Raw genomic sequence first — 14,772 nt, forward strand, 5'->3', positions numbered from 1 at the left:
AGTTGAAGAAGTAAGTAGGCTTCAAATTGCAGCCTCAATGATTTTTCAATGCTATTCTTTCACTATGACATCAAGCATCTTTTGCAGGAAGGGCAGCTGTCTGGGAAGTAATTCGATAGGTTTGCTTTGGGCAAGTTCAGACATATGTTCTAATATAATACAAAATGTAGTTCATAATTTGATAGAGACGTGTTCCTCTCTGTAACAGATACAACAGACAGATGGGGGAGCACAAGTTTCAAGAGAGACAATGATGATTCGTTTGTGAAACATGTGCATTGCACAACAACTGCTTGCCAGCCTCAGCTACTCTTCTTTTGCCCTACAGCTGTGCAAATCTATTTTCAAATTTTAAAATTGTTTTAGAGAGAGAAAAATATTTTGTTTGATCTAGTATGTTTTAAATACTTTTTTTTTACATCCTGAGGTAAAACATCTGGAAAGTTTTGAAATCAAACACTTTAAAAATTAAGAGTTAAATATTTGGAAGAAATGTAGGGGAGACATAAGTTTTTCAGTGCTTTTTTGGCTGCCATTAATCACTGAAATTGATCATAGCCTGATTTAAAATGTAATTTAAACAGGTCTGTTTGAAAGAAGAATTTTGAAAGACAAAAAAGTAGTTTACAGACAAGAAGTAGGAGCAAAAATTCTTTTTAAAGTAAAGAAGGAAGAATTTGCTCTTAATAGTTCTCAAGCTGAAATGTAGATTTTCTAAATATATTTTATGTAGTTTTTATTGAAATAATTCCTTTGTTGCCATCTTTCTTCTCATATTTTTACAAATTCTCTTTGTCAAGTCCAACTCCAAATTTAAAACTGTGATGGTTGTATGACTTCAAAGTTGGAGAAATTCTAAATAAATTTCCCAATGAAATCACCATTGCCTGAAATATAACAGCCCATGCTTTTACAGTTATTTATTAAGTGTTCAATATGTATTGTACTGCCCAGTGGATAACAACCAAGCATGTACTCTGCTGTTATAAGAGGAAGTTTATTCCTTCTGTGACAATTTTTCTGGCTTTCTTTGAGAACCAACTAGCATATATACATTATAGTAGTAGTTTTTAATTGTTTCAGAACCTGCCTGGAAATGTGGGGTGATTTAATATTTCATGCGATTTCCTTTCCTGCTTTTGTGCTTCAAAGGATGAATAAATTAGCAAAACCTCAGAACCAGCTACTGTCCTATGTCTGCACAACTCCCACCAGCTTCAACTTGCAAGCTCCTCTTAATGGCTTGAAATAGATATTTCTTTATAGCCTGCATCTGATGATTGAATTCCTTGTGATGGCAATGAGAACTGAGTATGCGGTAGAGCTGCAGGATCAAACCTTTAGGAAGTACATTACGTTAGTGTACGGCTGAAGGCTACTTGTATGCCTTAGCTTATTTCATTATAATTGAACTCGTGTATTTTAATCTATACCTCATCATGTTTGACTTAATGTGAGACAGAAAATGAAAAATAACTCATCAAGTACAGGAATTTATGCATACATCTAACAAACTCTATAGACACAAACTCTGCACCACAAGCAGAAAAAATATCTGGTGACTTCCAGTTCTCCTCTTTAAAAGCTGCTTGTTAATAAAACTTTGGATTTAGTATAGAAACTTTAAAGTAAAAAAATTATGGCAAGTAAGGAATTTTTTAAAAGGGGAAAGAAAACCAAGTATTAATTTCAATCTGGGCACATAATAGTTATAGGGTACATTTTCAAATCTATATAATTAAGGGCTTTAGAAGGATTAGAAGGAAGCTTAAGTCATAGGATTTTTAACAGAAATGTAGTCATGGGCTATGCATAATAATCTGGATTTTTTCCTACATTGATCAGCTGAGGGACTGAAGAATGGGTAATGATGAAACTATCATAGAATCCAAGTAAAGACTCATAAATACCCCTTACTTTAAGCATAAGAGTACAGTAGTATGGTTTACTTGTTCAATACATAGGTATACGAATGAAATTATCATGAAATAATGAATGTTTAGGCTCTCATAACATTTTTGACATCAATAGATGGATGGATGGATGGATGGGCAGACACATAATCTACCATCTTGCCTTTCCTATAAATAGATACTTTTTCTGAGTGTCTGTTCTGGTCCATCTGCATTCTGCTGGCTGAAAGACCATAATCATTCACAGTCATTTGCTTTGCATTGGGTCCCTTACGGCCCCCCGCCCTGTCACTGCCCCTGGGGACCGGCAGATCCCTGGTCCTCCCTGTCCACCTGGTCACTCTTTGGGGACAAAATTTCTTCACTGAAAGGGCTGTCAAGCACTGGAATAGGCTGCCCAGGGAAGTGGTGGAGTCACCATCCCTGGAGGGATTTAAAAGACGAGTAGATGTGGTGCTGAGGGACATGGTTTAGTGGTGGCCTTGGCAGTGCTGCGTTAACGGTTGGACTTGATGATCTTAAAGGCCCTTTCCAACCAAAAAGATTCTATGATAGCTGTGATGGCTTACAGGTCTGCTCCTCTTTCATAGTTCAGATCTCTTCTAGTAGGCTGGCATACTAGACATTGGTGAGGAATCACCAGCAAAATCTGGATGACGTCTCTCACCCCCGCTATTTCCTAGGGAAGGACAGGCTCTTTTTTGTTCTCTGTATAGCTCTTTGTGTCCTGGTCTGTGGCTATGACTCTTATGTACTACAGAAACATATAGAAAAAAGAGTATTCAGGTTTGTTACTGCTTTCCATTGCTGTTACAGCACAATCTTACCTATAGAAAATCAATAGCTATAAGAAGATTTCTAATAGACTTCATAAAGACTCTAGGACTCCTGCCTTTCGGGTCAAATCTCTGGGGCATGGGATTTGCAAGTTGAAAGACATTTGGAAATAGAAGTTTTGCTCATATTGTGAGTGTCATGGCAAATACCCAATGGCTTCTCTCAACAACATTTAGGAAAGGAGAAAACCAACATGTTTATATAGATTCAAAGTAATTTAAAATGCATCTGAGGCTTTCAAGTTTTAAATCCTTTCCTGATTTCTCAGACTGGCACTTTCAATATAACTTTCACAGATTTAGTTCTGGGCAACAAGTCTCAGCCTTTACATAACCCATTCCCATTCATATGATGTTTTTCCATTCACAGATGAGTTTTGACTTCAACTTGGCTGCTAGTAGAATAAGAGAATTTGAATAAATACATTCTTAAAACCAACCTTGATAATTTTTTTAATCGGTTCAAAAGAGCTTCTGCTTAAGCCAAATTTGTTTCAAAGAGTTCATAGAAGTAATGCTGAATAGTTTGGCCTGCCAATTTAAGCAAATCTCATAATGATCCTAAAGTTTCTACCATCCCCACTAATTTCTACATTTTCTTTGAACTGATTTACATAAATGAATATTATAATCCCAGCCTCAGAGTCCTTGAGTGAGAACTATTGAGCACATGTGACCATCAAAGTCTATGGAAAGATTTCTGTCTGTGGAAATATTTTTGTGGAAATTGGGCTTGGGTTTTGGGTTCCCTGAGACCACTGCAATTAGGAATGGATTTTTCCCCTGCCTTTCATTGAAATCAGTGAGAATCAATTACTGAGAGACCTTTAAAATTCTAGCCTTTCAACAGCCTAGCTTGAAGTCGTCTTGAGGAATAGTTAGTCCGTAAGATTTCGATTGTTATTATATGTAAATTCAGTTATAATTAGTGAGGTGGCCTAAGCTGAAGTCTGAAATGACTGGGGTTATTCACACCCAGCTGAGGGTATGATCCAAAAGGTATGGTGCTAAGGTTTGACTCACTTTAACATTGTTTACTGTTGGGAAAGTCTCCTGTTGAATGTTTTTGGTTTTTTTTTAATTGAAATCAACTGTCTTTTATGAAAGCAGGAGGAAAGCGTGGGACTCTTGAAATCACAGATCAAAGAAAAGCAATTCTCTAGTCCCAGTTGGACAATATTGAAATTTCTGTGCTCCGGGTACTTTGGAGTTATATGGACAAACAGGGTGGGTAGAAGCCACTAACATGCCCAGGCATATCTCTGTAACCCTGATGGCCTCTGTGGACAGCAAACAAAGGGTGGCTTTATCAGCAAAATCTTTCCAGATAAAAACCTACTGGGATAAATTTTTACACAGAAGTTATAACATAAGAAGGATTCATATTTTGTTAAATCTAACAAATTGTTGGCATACAATATAAACAATAAATTCTTTCCTGATGGAGAAAAACTCACTGGAATTAAACTTATACCAGGGATAAAGTTTACCCAAAGCATAGAAAGTGCAGTTTATTGAAATGATTTTTATTTGTAATGAGTTGAATGATTACAAAATAGTTGTGCAACAGTTTTAAAAATACAGATTTAGAGAACTTTTTGAGCTGCCTGATAATTGAACTCAACAACAGTCTACAAATTAATAAAATAAAATAATAATAATAAAAATTTGTGCAGACTTGAAAAAGAGCTGGACAGTCATGCCTGCTGCCTATGTCAATGCTGAAAAATACTTCTTCTGTATTGTTCTTAAAGATATTCTCCGGAAAAAAAAAGCTTCTCTTGATATTTACATTCTCAGTAGTTATATTTTCCCTTGATTTGAAAGTAAAATGTTTCCAAATAAGATTTGTGTTGAAAATTCCAAATATTTATGATGTCAACTTGTAGGATAGCCTACAGGAAAAAAAAAGAGGGTTAGGGTAAAGAACTGGAATGTTCACATGTGTGTTGGAGGACAGAAACCTTAAACAGTGTAATATTTATGAGCAATCAAAAGGCTACATTCTGCTCTCAATTACTCTGGCATAAATCTAGAATTACTCATTGGAAGTTCAAAGTTTTTGCTGCAGATTTACACTCATATAATGAGGAACAGAGTTCAGTTCTTTAAGGGTGGGAAGATCAATTTGGCCAGAATATAGCTAGCTTGGAACTCTAATCACAGAAAGAAACCTTTTTCAGGTCAGATGATAGCAGACTGTACATTGTGCATCTTTCTTTTTTTCTTCTTTATTTTTTCTTCTTTAGCTAATATATTGAAGCAAGCATACAGTCCTATTCCTTGCAGTAGCATCCTATGGCATTAGGCATTGGGCTGCTTCAGTTTTATCATGTAAGGCAGAATGAAATTGCTCAGATATGGTAGAGTCAAGAAGCTCCACAGAAGGCCAAAAGGAAGCAGGGCAATATAAGCAAAAGTTGCTAGATTATAGTTTGAGGGAATAAAGTGTAGAGACTTGCAAAAGGCAGTGAGAGGCTCAGGGAACCGCAGGAGAACAGTAAGAGGGAAAATAGAGTCAGAATCAAAATCCATATTGTTAGAATCTGGAGAGGGAAAGGGAGAGGTCATTCCTAAATTAAAGCAGGTTTCAGAAAAGACCAGCATCTTTTGACAAGTTGTCAGAGTGGACTTTTGAATACTCTGCTAGTTACAGATCCCAGTGTTTCTCAGGTGGTTTCTACTGAAGAAATTGTAGTGTTGTGCTATGATGTTTTCTGAAAAGAAAATAAAAGTGCTGCCTGCACATCTTGTTCTTATTCTGGAGAAGGTTCTCTCACTGGATGCAGGGAAGGGAATGGAATGAAAAATAAGACTTTCAAAGAGAGTAAAAGAAAACAGTAAAGGAATAAAGAAGAAGAATGTGTGGAATCTAATTATACCTTTTCTAAATATAGGGAGTGAGACTGTACTAATATGTCTCAGACTTGGCTGACAGAAGTAGCTGGAATTATGCAGTTTTGTAATGGCCGAAAATCTTTCTGAATCTGTCAACAAAATTATTGAACTGTTTGCTGTGATGCTACATGAATTTGTAATGAAGATATTTTCTGTAAATAATGATCTCTGACTTTGTCACCAGTGAAGGTGTGCATGCCACTGCTGACATTTTCACTAGTGGCTGTTAACTTAGTGTTTGCTGATTTTTAGCTAACAGTATCTATTTAGCTGGATAATCCAGCTAAGTAAACAGTTTAGTCTCCCTTCTGGTTTTGATAAAACTGTGCTTTCTTCATAGCTTATCCTAGGGTTATTGTAGGTGGAACAAAATTATTTTGGCTTTCTATTTTATTTTTTAATTTGTGAATGCTGATGTTGCTTTTATGGTTGCCATATGCTTGTTACATATGTCAGTTCTAAAAGCCCCACTGATGGATGAAAGCTGGGAGAGGAGTTTTATCATTTGTCTCCTATCTAGCACTTTTCTTGCACTTGAAGGTAAGTCCAATATAATGAATAATCATAGCCCCCCCTTTTTTTTTTTTTAACATGCCACATCTGTAAGGTAATATTTCTCCCCAGTATGGTGAGAAACAGGAAGGAAGCATCTAACATCTGCAGGATTTGAAGTTATTTTTGACAGCTGTGTGCTATTGCATGTTTCTTCTTTTGTGAAAGATAAAACAACCCAGGTGAATTGCTCAAAGGGCATTAATGACTGTCAGACATGTTAAACACGTGTGCTCATATTTACATAAAGATACACACAAAAGATAAAATCATGCATCTATAGACAGGGTGGTGGTGAGAAAATATAGTTTGCTGACCTGAAAAGCTGCTATTGTAATGTACTATTGGATTTCTGTTAAGATGGCACAAGGTATATGGTATAGCATAGATGGGAAGTGTTTGGTAACAAAAAACAGCAGTTCAACCTTGACACCTATTGATCAAAAAACTGGAAGGTGTGGTCTAGCGACATACAGAATCCGTTTTATCAGTTGGCCTGGAGCATACTCTGATCACAGTAGAATGGAGCAAGGAACAAGCGTTCAAGGCTAACTGTAGGAAATGTTCACATATGGCCAACAGGAGATAGAGGCAGACAGTTGAGATTTTTAGTATGTGCATTAGGCCAATTTTTATTTAAAAGGGAAGAGCACCCACTTACAGCTAAATCATACATGGTCAAGGTTTTTCATTCATTGACACACAAGGCCTGTCCACTTAATATTTTGCAGGCAGAGATCAGTGACCATGTCTGCCAGAGCTCCAAGCTTGTCAAGCACAAGCCAAGGCCTGAAAGTCAGAGTGAGTGTGGTGACAAGACCTGGTGAAGAAACCCTGCTAAAAAATGTGGGCTCTGTAGTGTTATCATAACTCCTTAATCAGAGCAGGCAAATAGCACAAACACATAGGCAGAAAGAGAATGTCTGCTTATCAAAACAAAACAAAAATCCTAGTGTGACTTCAAGGTACTTTAGTTTACAATATCTGTTCTTCACCTAAGAACTTGAGATCCAAAACGGTAGTACTGGTCAGAGCAAGGATCCATCACTCAGTATCCTGCTTCTGACCATTGGCGGGAGAAGATGTGCAAGGGAAGTGTATGGAAATGGGGCATATGGAATCAGAATCACTTAGACTGGAAAACATCCTTAAGATCACCGAGTCCAGCTGTAAACCTAACACTGCCATGGAGCATAATGCTTCTCCTAGTACACCCGTCCAGCATCAGAGTAAGGTAAATGCCAGATTTTCCAATGGGATTTGTAGCAGAGAAGGTGATGTAATGGTGATCTTGTAAGCCTTCACCAAGAACTACAATGCTTGCCCATACTTTATGTTGAGATGTTAAGTTTGCCATAGGAAATCTTGCCTTTAAAATGCCTATCAGTATATCCTGAATTAGGGCAAATCACAGGAAATGTAGGATAAATATGAAATATTTATGAATATTTATGTTGTTAAAGAAAACAAAAATAATGTGGGTATTGTAGGAAGGCTTACTTGATAACAAAATTAATTACGATGACTATCTGCGAAGACCAACAGGAAACCAAAAACATGGTTTGGATCCTTCACCTATACTGATAAGCCATGAGGAATAACAGGCAATATTACGCGACTCAGATCAAGGTACGGGAAAGCAGATGGGTAGAGGTGGTATAGCTAGCACAGTAGGTGTTACTAATTGTGAGTGATGCAAGGAAGCACTGAATGACTACAGTCTCAAATCAAGAAGGAAGCAGACAGTAGATTGTGAGTCAGAAGTGCTCCTCCAGCTGCAGTGCAGCTCACACTTGTATAAGATCAAATATCAAAACTAGTCCCTGAAAATCTGTCCATCTTTGTTTTCATGATGTATTCTTTAAGTATTAATGTACTCTTCTGTTGTTTTTGAAACACCTATTGCTAACCTTTAACTTCTAAACGTTTTCATGATTATTAAAAAAATTATTCTTTTCTTCACTGCTGTCTATATACAGTTTTGGCAGAGCCAATTTTCTTCATATCTCCCAAACTCTCTGTGCAGTAATTTCCATGGACTGCAGGGGTATCTACTGGCGATAGCAAAGCTGATTGACTTCAAAGTCTCTTACTGTTGTTACCGCACTTGGCCAAGAGTCTGCTCATGACTCTAGCAGATGTTTCTAAGCTTTTTTTTTTTAAGTTGCCTTTTTTTTTTTAATAGACCAATGGGAACCTTATGGAGCAGTTTTTCACTACAGTCCTGAAGTGAATGCCAGTATAATTACGATTTTGAAACCCTCTATCAGGTCCACAGTGCTTGTAAGAGGGAAGTTTTGCTTTCCAGCAGATGAAAGCATAGGTTTACTACTTTGCCAGCTACCTGATGGCAGATAATCAGCAAATTCCTGTTTAGTCTCAGTTTTGTTATCTTAATGGGTTATTTTTCACAGTTCGTTAGAAAATTTTATAGTAAATTTATTCTCTGAAGAAATTTTGGATGAAAGTTCTGAACAGTTCACACTTAGTATCAAGAGTCAGAACAACTTTGATTAACCCACAAATATTTCCAACTTCCTTCTTATCTAATTAGGACTTATAAATGTCTCCTTAGCATCATAAAATATTCCATCAGGATTTTAGGGTGTATGTGCATTGGGATAATTTTGTTCTAGGGGATCTGTGTCAGGAGCAGTAGTGATTGAAGAGAATTTATGAGGACCATTTTTTGGGGGGGGGGAAAGATAATTTAAACCTTGGTCAAAATTTCAAATGTAGCAAAGCTGCTTCCATTAATAACGTTAATAAAAACAGGCCAGGAATTCTGTTCCTTATCACTTTCATTGAAAGTAATGTTATCACTTAAGAACTTAATCATGCATTCGAGAAATGTCTGGTTTTGTGGTGTCTACATTAGACATTTCTCCAGTAACTTCAGAGAGAGCTGGAACACTCTTAAATGCCCTGAGAAGTGAGGGAAATGCTCCTTTGGCAATGCAGCACTGAAGTCAGGTACCTGTAATGTATTCTAAGACAGAAAGTTACAGGGCAAGCAGGAGTTGAAATCAGTAACTCACCATGGCCCACCAAAGGTGATATAAAGCCAGAAATCCTTTCAGAGACAGAAAGCCAGATGGGGAAGAGAGAAGAAAGGCAAGAGGGAGAAGGTACCTGCCAGTGGCCAGAGGGATACTGGAGAAGCCAATGTGCCTGCTATGGTACACTGCGCCCTGGAGAGGCTTTGTAAATGAGAAACTGAGGAAACAAGGAAGAAAGGAAAGCAAAGCTGGCACTTCATTTCTTAGGATGAGAATAATCTTTCAGACCAGTTTATGCAGATTGAAATAACTGGGGGATGTTTCCTTGTTAGCTGCAGTTAACAGCAGCTTTAACAGTCTTCGGCATTTGTTGTTTGGTTCATTTACTTAGAAAGGAACAAATGGATTATCCAATATTTTTTTCTTTTCCTCTTCCACCTCCCAAAGAGGAAAGCTGATGCTTTCATTAAGCTTTATCAGCTGGCTGTATGGTCTAGTCAGTAGGTCAGTATGTAAATACTTACATAGCGTGTTCAGTTGCTATTAGTCCTTTCTTATCCTTACAAAATTTTTGTTTACATTTCCCAATCCTATAGTATTTAAGCTTGATTCTTTTGAACCAAATACTTCGTGATTAAATACAGTGTGTAACAAAGAGAAATAATTATAATTTCTAACCCACACAGATGTATAAACCAAAAAAGTCCCTACTCAAGAAAGAGAGTATTGAGGCCCCATACAGATTTAGGAAGGTCATTTAGCCTTATGGTTGCACTTGACTATATTTTAATATATCTTACATATTTCACAAGGAGGTATGGTACTAAATTATGCATAAAGGTTTGAAACCATCTGATGGAAGATGCTGCAAATGCACAGCATGACTAAAAAGTACAAAAGATATGGTCACTTCTATCAGTTAATGCATTCAAAACCATAAACTCCTGGCTGAGCTTTGAAGGGCCAAATTGTTCAGAGGATAAAACGATATCCTTATTTAAAAGTTGTCCTCTTTCAAAAACTTCCCCAAACATTCAGCCAAAGCAGAGGGATTTCCTTTAGGGATCCGGATGCACCTTTCTCTGTGACTGTAACTGGGCTTTGGATTATATATCTTTGGGAATACCAAACTGTTAAGAAAAACAATAGCAGCTTACTCAGTGGTATTACGTACTTGCAGATAGGACTAAGTACTTGTCACATGTCTTACTTTGAGACTAATGAATTCACCTGACTTTTGTAATAACAAAAATAATGTTGGAAGAATTATCCTGCGAACATGAGTCAGAGCTGAACAATCAGTCTCATCATGATCTGACAGATCGAACGTATTTTGTTACACCAAACAGACACACAGCGTGCTTCTTACTTGTATTGTAAAAGTTTAAACCTGGCTTACCTGGGTTTATTAAATAAATCATAAAAGCCATTTCAGGTACCTTCAGTATTTTAGTATCGTTGGTTGCTTTTTCAGGAGTTCTTTGTCCCCAGCTGGGGAAAACTTTCTGCTCAACCTGAAATCAGTGCACACAAAATCGTGTGATTGTATCGGCATGTTCAAGCTCATTCAGACGTTGGCCCGGCTCACGTAAGCTATAGACACAGCTTTTACACCAGTGGGATGAAGCAGGGAAACAGCTCAGAACAGACCTCTGCAGTCTCTGGACCCCTGACATTTCCTGTTTGACCCTGGTCACATGCAACAGCTTCCTTGTTGAAGATCATAGACCAGAAGGAGCGAACAAATCTCTTGGCTCCACTTTTGAAGCAGGTGTCCCCTCTCTTGATATTTCCTGTGGTCTGGGAGATGCTGCCAGCTGTCTGTTAAGTTCATGTGAGCAGTTTGTCTGAGGGCTGGGGGTGCAGAAGGGGAGCAGCCTTCACGGGACTCATTCTGGTATCAGATGCAATGAAGGAAAGGAAATTTATGCTGGGGTGTTGTGGTGTGAATGGCTATTCCTCTTAAGTCTTGAGAACAAAAATCCACCTTAATATTTCAACTGACAAATACCTTCTTTTATGAGGTGGCTTGGATTTCAGGTGTGTTTACTCTTGTTATATGAAATAAATATTACAGCTTTTTCTGGGATGTGGGGATTGTTACACTGAATGTGTACATACTGTCTTACTTTGAGGTACAGATCATTCATCCTACTCATTGTAAAAACATTGATTGCTTGATGTTTTCAGAGTTATGCCACATTGTCATTGTTTTTAATTGTTATTAGCTAAAGAAATGGTCCTGCCTTCAACATTTCGCTGGAACTGCCACTACTGTTGACAAGACTACTAAGAATTGTGTTTTGACCTTTGCTCTGGTTTTCCATTTTTTGGTGTCTCTTTCCTCTTTTATCTCCTTATCTAACATCCCACTTGAAATGTTGCCCTCTGTTTTTTTTTCCATAGCTCAGTTGTCTTCTAGCTATACCACTGCTTGCAACTTCTCCACCCCTGGTTTCTCACAGATGTGCCTTCTTGCTGTTTGGACACTATTCACATATATCTGAATCATCCTCTTTCCTTCTTTGGATTCTCCCTGGCAGCCCTGCTTGATGGTCACTTAGCTCCTCATCCCAGAGCTACCAAGGACAATCCCAACAAACTGACATTGCCAGCGGGATGCCTAACAAGGCGCCCTTCTTCGCAGCTTCCAGCTTTGCCCTTTCCCCACAGTTATGTCCTGTTCTTCCCTTTACAGAATCCTTGTGGGCCCAGATACTTTCTGGCTGCGGTGCCCTCCCCCGCGTGTCCAGTTCCACCACCAGCACCTGCATCTGGTGCCAGTTCATACATATTGTCCACAGATGCTTTATCCTGTGCTTTCCTGTTTGCATGGAAAACGCTGCTGAAGCTTAGCTATTAAATATTCTTTTTCCCTGATATCCTTCATAAAACCCACATTCATCATGAGGTACACAAAAGCTTTTCAAGTGAAAAATTAGTGATTGCTAAGGGTAGCAGATGTTCGTTTATTTATCTTTTGCTTAGAATTAGAATGAGAGAAAACAAAAAAAAGGAAGACCAGACTTGCAACCAGGTTTGTAACCACATTCTTAACCTATGGAGTATTATTATTGTTTTCCTCCATGACCTTTCCCAGTTCCTGCAAATAATCTTATAGATTCTTCTTTGTATCTTTGGTAGACCAGAAGAACTTCTGGGTTTTACCATTGTAAAAATTCTATCTAAATGGGGTTCTGAAGTTGAAGGCCCTGACCTGGTACTAGCTTAAAAGTCATAATATGATTAATAATTATTTTGAAAGAGTAACACTAGCTTCACATCATTGTTTCCAAACCCTGTTGATTATGTATTACAGATGACTCTCTCCTAGTAAGCTTGCTTACTTATTACTTTTAGGGTTTCTGTGCTGGGAAAATAGGTTGCAAAAGAGACTGTGGGTATCATGACCTCATCATTCGTATTCAAAAGAAGAACAGCAAGATTACCATAATGCATTACTTTGTAAAATTACAACCCTGAGAAGTAATAAGATTCAATTACATTTTTTTGGCAAAGTTCTTTTTAAGAAAGTATCTATCTGTCTCATGACTCTAGTTTATTCTTTGTCTTGATCATTGGTTAACAGTCCTCATGAGGATTTTTCATCTCCTCAAACCTTGCAAGAGATAAATCCCTCTTTTCCTGTGGTCCGCTTCAGCCTTTGCATATGTGTACTTTCTAAAGCATTAACTGTTAACAGTTGTGCCTAAGAAACCTAAATTCCTTACACAGCCACAGTGCTTTATGATGCTGGAGAACAAATGCGGACCGCACAAGGAGCTTTCTTCCCCTTTGCTCTGCACAAGACCTGAAATGTCACACCGAACAAGAATATTCCACTTGTTGGAGCAGAGTGGTGGATCTTGTGGGCTGAACTTGTCTAAAATGCAGAGCAGTTACCTCTGTGCAGTCTTGCATAAAGCCCATTGCACCTACTGTGAATGGTGGCAAAACCAAAAAGATAAGCAGAGGATGCTGAAATGGGTTTGCTGATCCTCTGTACACACACTTCAAAACTCGGGATATTCCTAAACCAGGTCAGATTCACTCCTACAGACTAAAAACAAGAATGGAATAGTTTATAAGTCAACACAGAGAGTTGAATTTTTAACTACTGTCTCAGCGTGATCTTCATAAACAAAAGACAGGATAACACTGTGTATTACAGTTTTATTCTGCAAAATAATTTCGAAGTGTGATTTAAGAGGATCCTTTTAGTCTGCTTCTCATTTACTCTGTTTTCTTTTCAGTGTTTTTTCTAACACTTCCCATCCTTAATTTGAGAACTTAGAAGTCCAGAAGGCTCTTATTTTCTCTTGGGCTTACATATGTAGTGTTAATAGTACATACTATTCAGGGAAGGCATGGTTAATACCACGTAGGATATTAGTGGCAGAATAGGATTCAGGTCATCCTCTATATGTTTTATTTTGGAAGAGCTAACAAGAAAAACATGTAGAGTACTTTTATCTGTAATTCTGGGTGATAAAATCTCATAGAAGTTTAATGGTGTGGCATTTCTGCACATTTTTTTCCTTATATCACAGTTAAAATGGGCTCCCCTGCTATAGGCTCTTAAAGGAATTTGCAGTTGTCCTTTTAAGTAAGTGTTTATGCTGCTCAGCAATTTGGACTGTCCGTTGTGACTCATTTTATAGCCTGCTCTGCTGGTCTGTCTGTCTTGTATTTCCATGTACAAGGATTTGAGGTTGCCAGCAAGAATATTTCTATGAGCAACAAGCAGAAACGATGTGTTGGACATGGACTTCATGGAGCTTTAAATGTTTTTAGAAAGGGAAGTGTTAACATTGAATAGATGACGTTAGCACCACCACCATGAAAGAAAGAAAAAAAAAAAGAACTCTGAAAAGCTGTATTGACTAAATCTTCTAACAATGCTCGTGATTTTCCTATATCCTGCTCTGTGTTTTTGTATGGATTTTTCATAGTACAGACAGACGTTACCCACACTGTGATTCAGCGTCTGTTCCTAGCCACGCTCTTGCATGATTTTAACCTGATTTCACGGGAGGAACAGGGAATGAAACACCATGGCTCATGGTTGTCAGCAGTGAAAAATAGCCAGGAACCAGACAAACAGCTTCATTGCTGAGATTATTTCCGGGATAAAAAATCTTCCAACAGCTGTTTGCTTTGGCCACTACTCAGGTCCTTTTTTTTTTTTTAAATCAGAAAAAAAAAAGAGGTTTGTTTTTTTTTAAGATGTGGGCTGGTTATTTATGTAGTCAGGAAGAGGTCTCTGCTTCCAGTGTTGTGGTCTCGGAGCTGTTTTGACAGTTGGAGTGCGGGAAGGTTTCATCTCTTCTCTCGCTCCTTTTCTCCCATCCTTCATTCACTTAACGCACAGACCTGGAATGCTGTGGGAAGAAGAGAAAGTGAATTTATGAGTTCTTTAATCCCAGACAGGCAGCTCTGTGGCAGTTACCTTCAAGAAAAGTTCACGCCCCAAAGGAGTGTTTAGTCTTACTGAGCCACTGACTCACTGAGCAGCGCGTGTGAGTGGCTGCGAGGGAGAAGGGGAGAGATGAAGCAAAAGTTTTGCTTCCTTCT

Source organism: Nyctibius grandis, chromosome 5, assembly GCF_013368605.1.
Source record: "Nyctibius grandis isolate bNycGra1 chromosome 5, bNycGra1.pri, whole genome shotgun sequence".
In the NCBI taxonomy this organism is placed as follows: domain Eukaryota; kingdom Metazoa; phylum Chordata; class Aves; order Nyctibiiformes; family Nyctibiidae; genus Nyctibius; species Nyctibius grandis.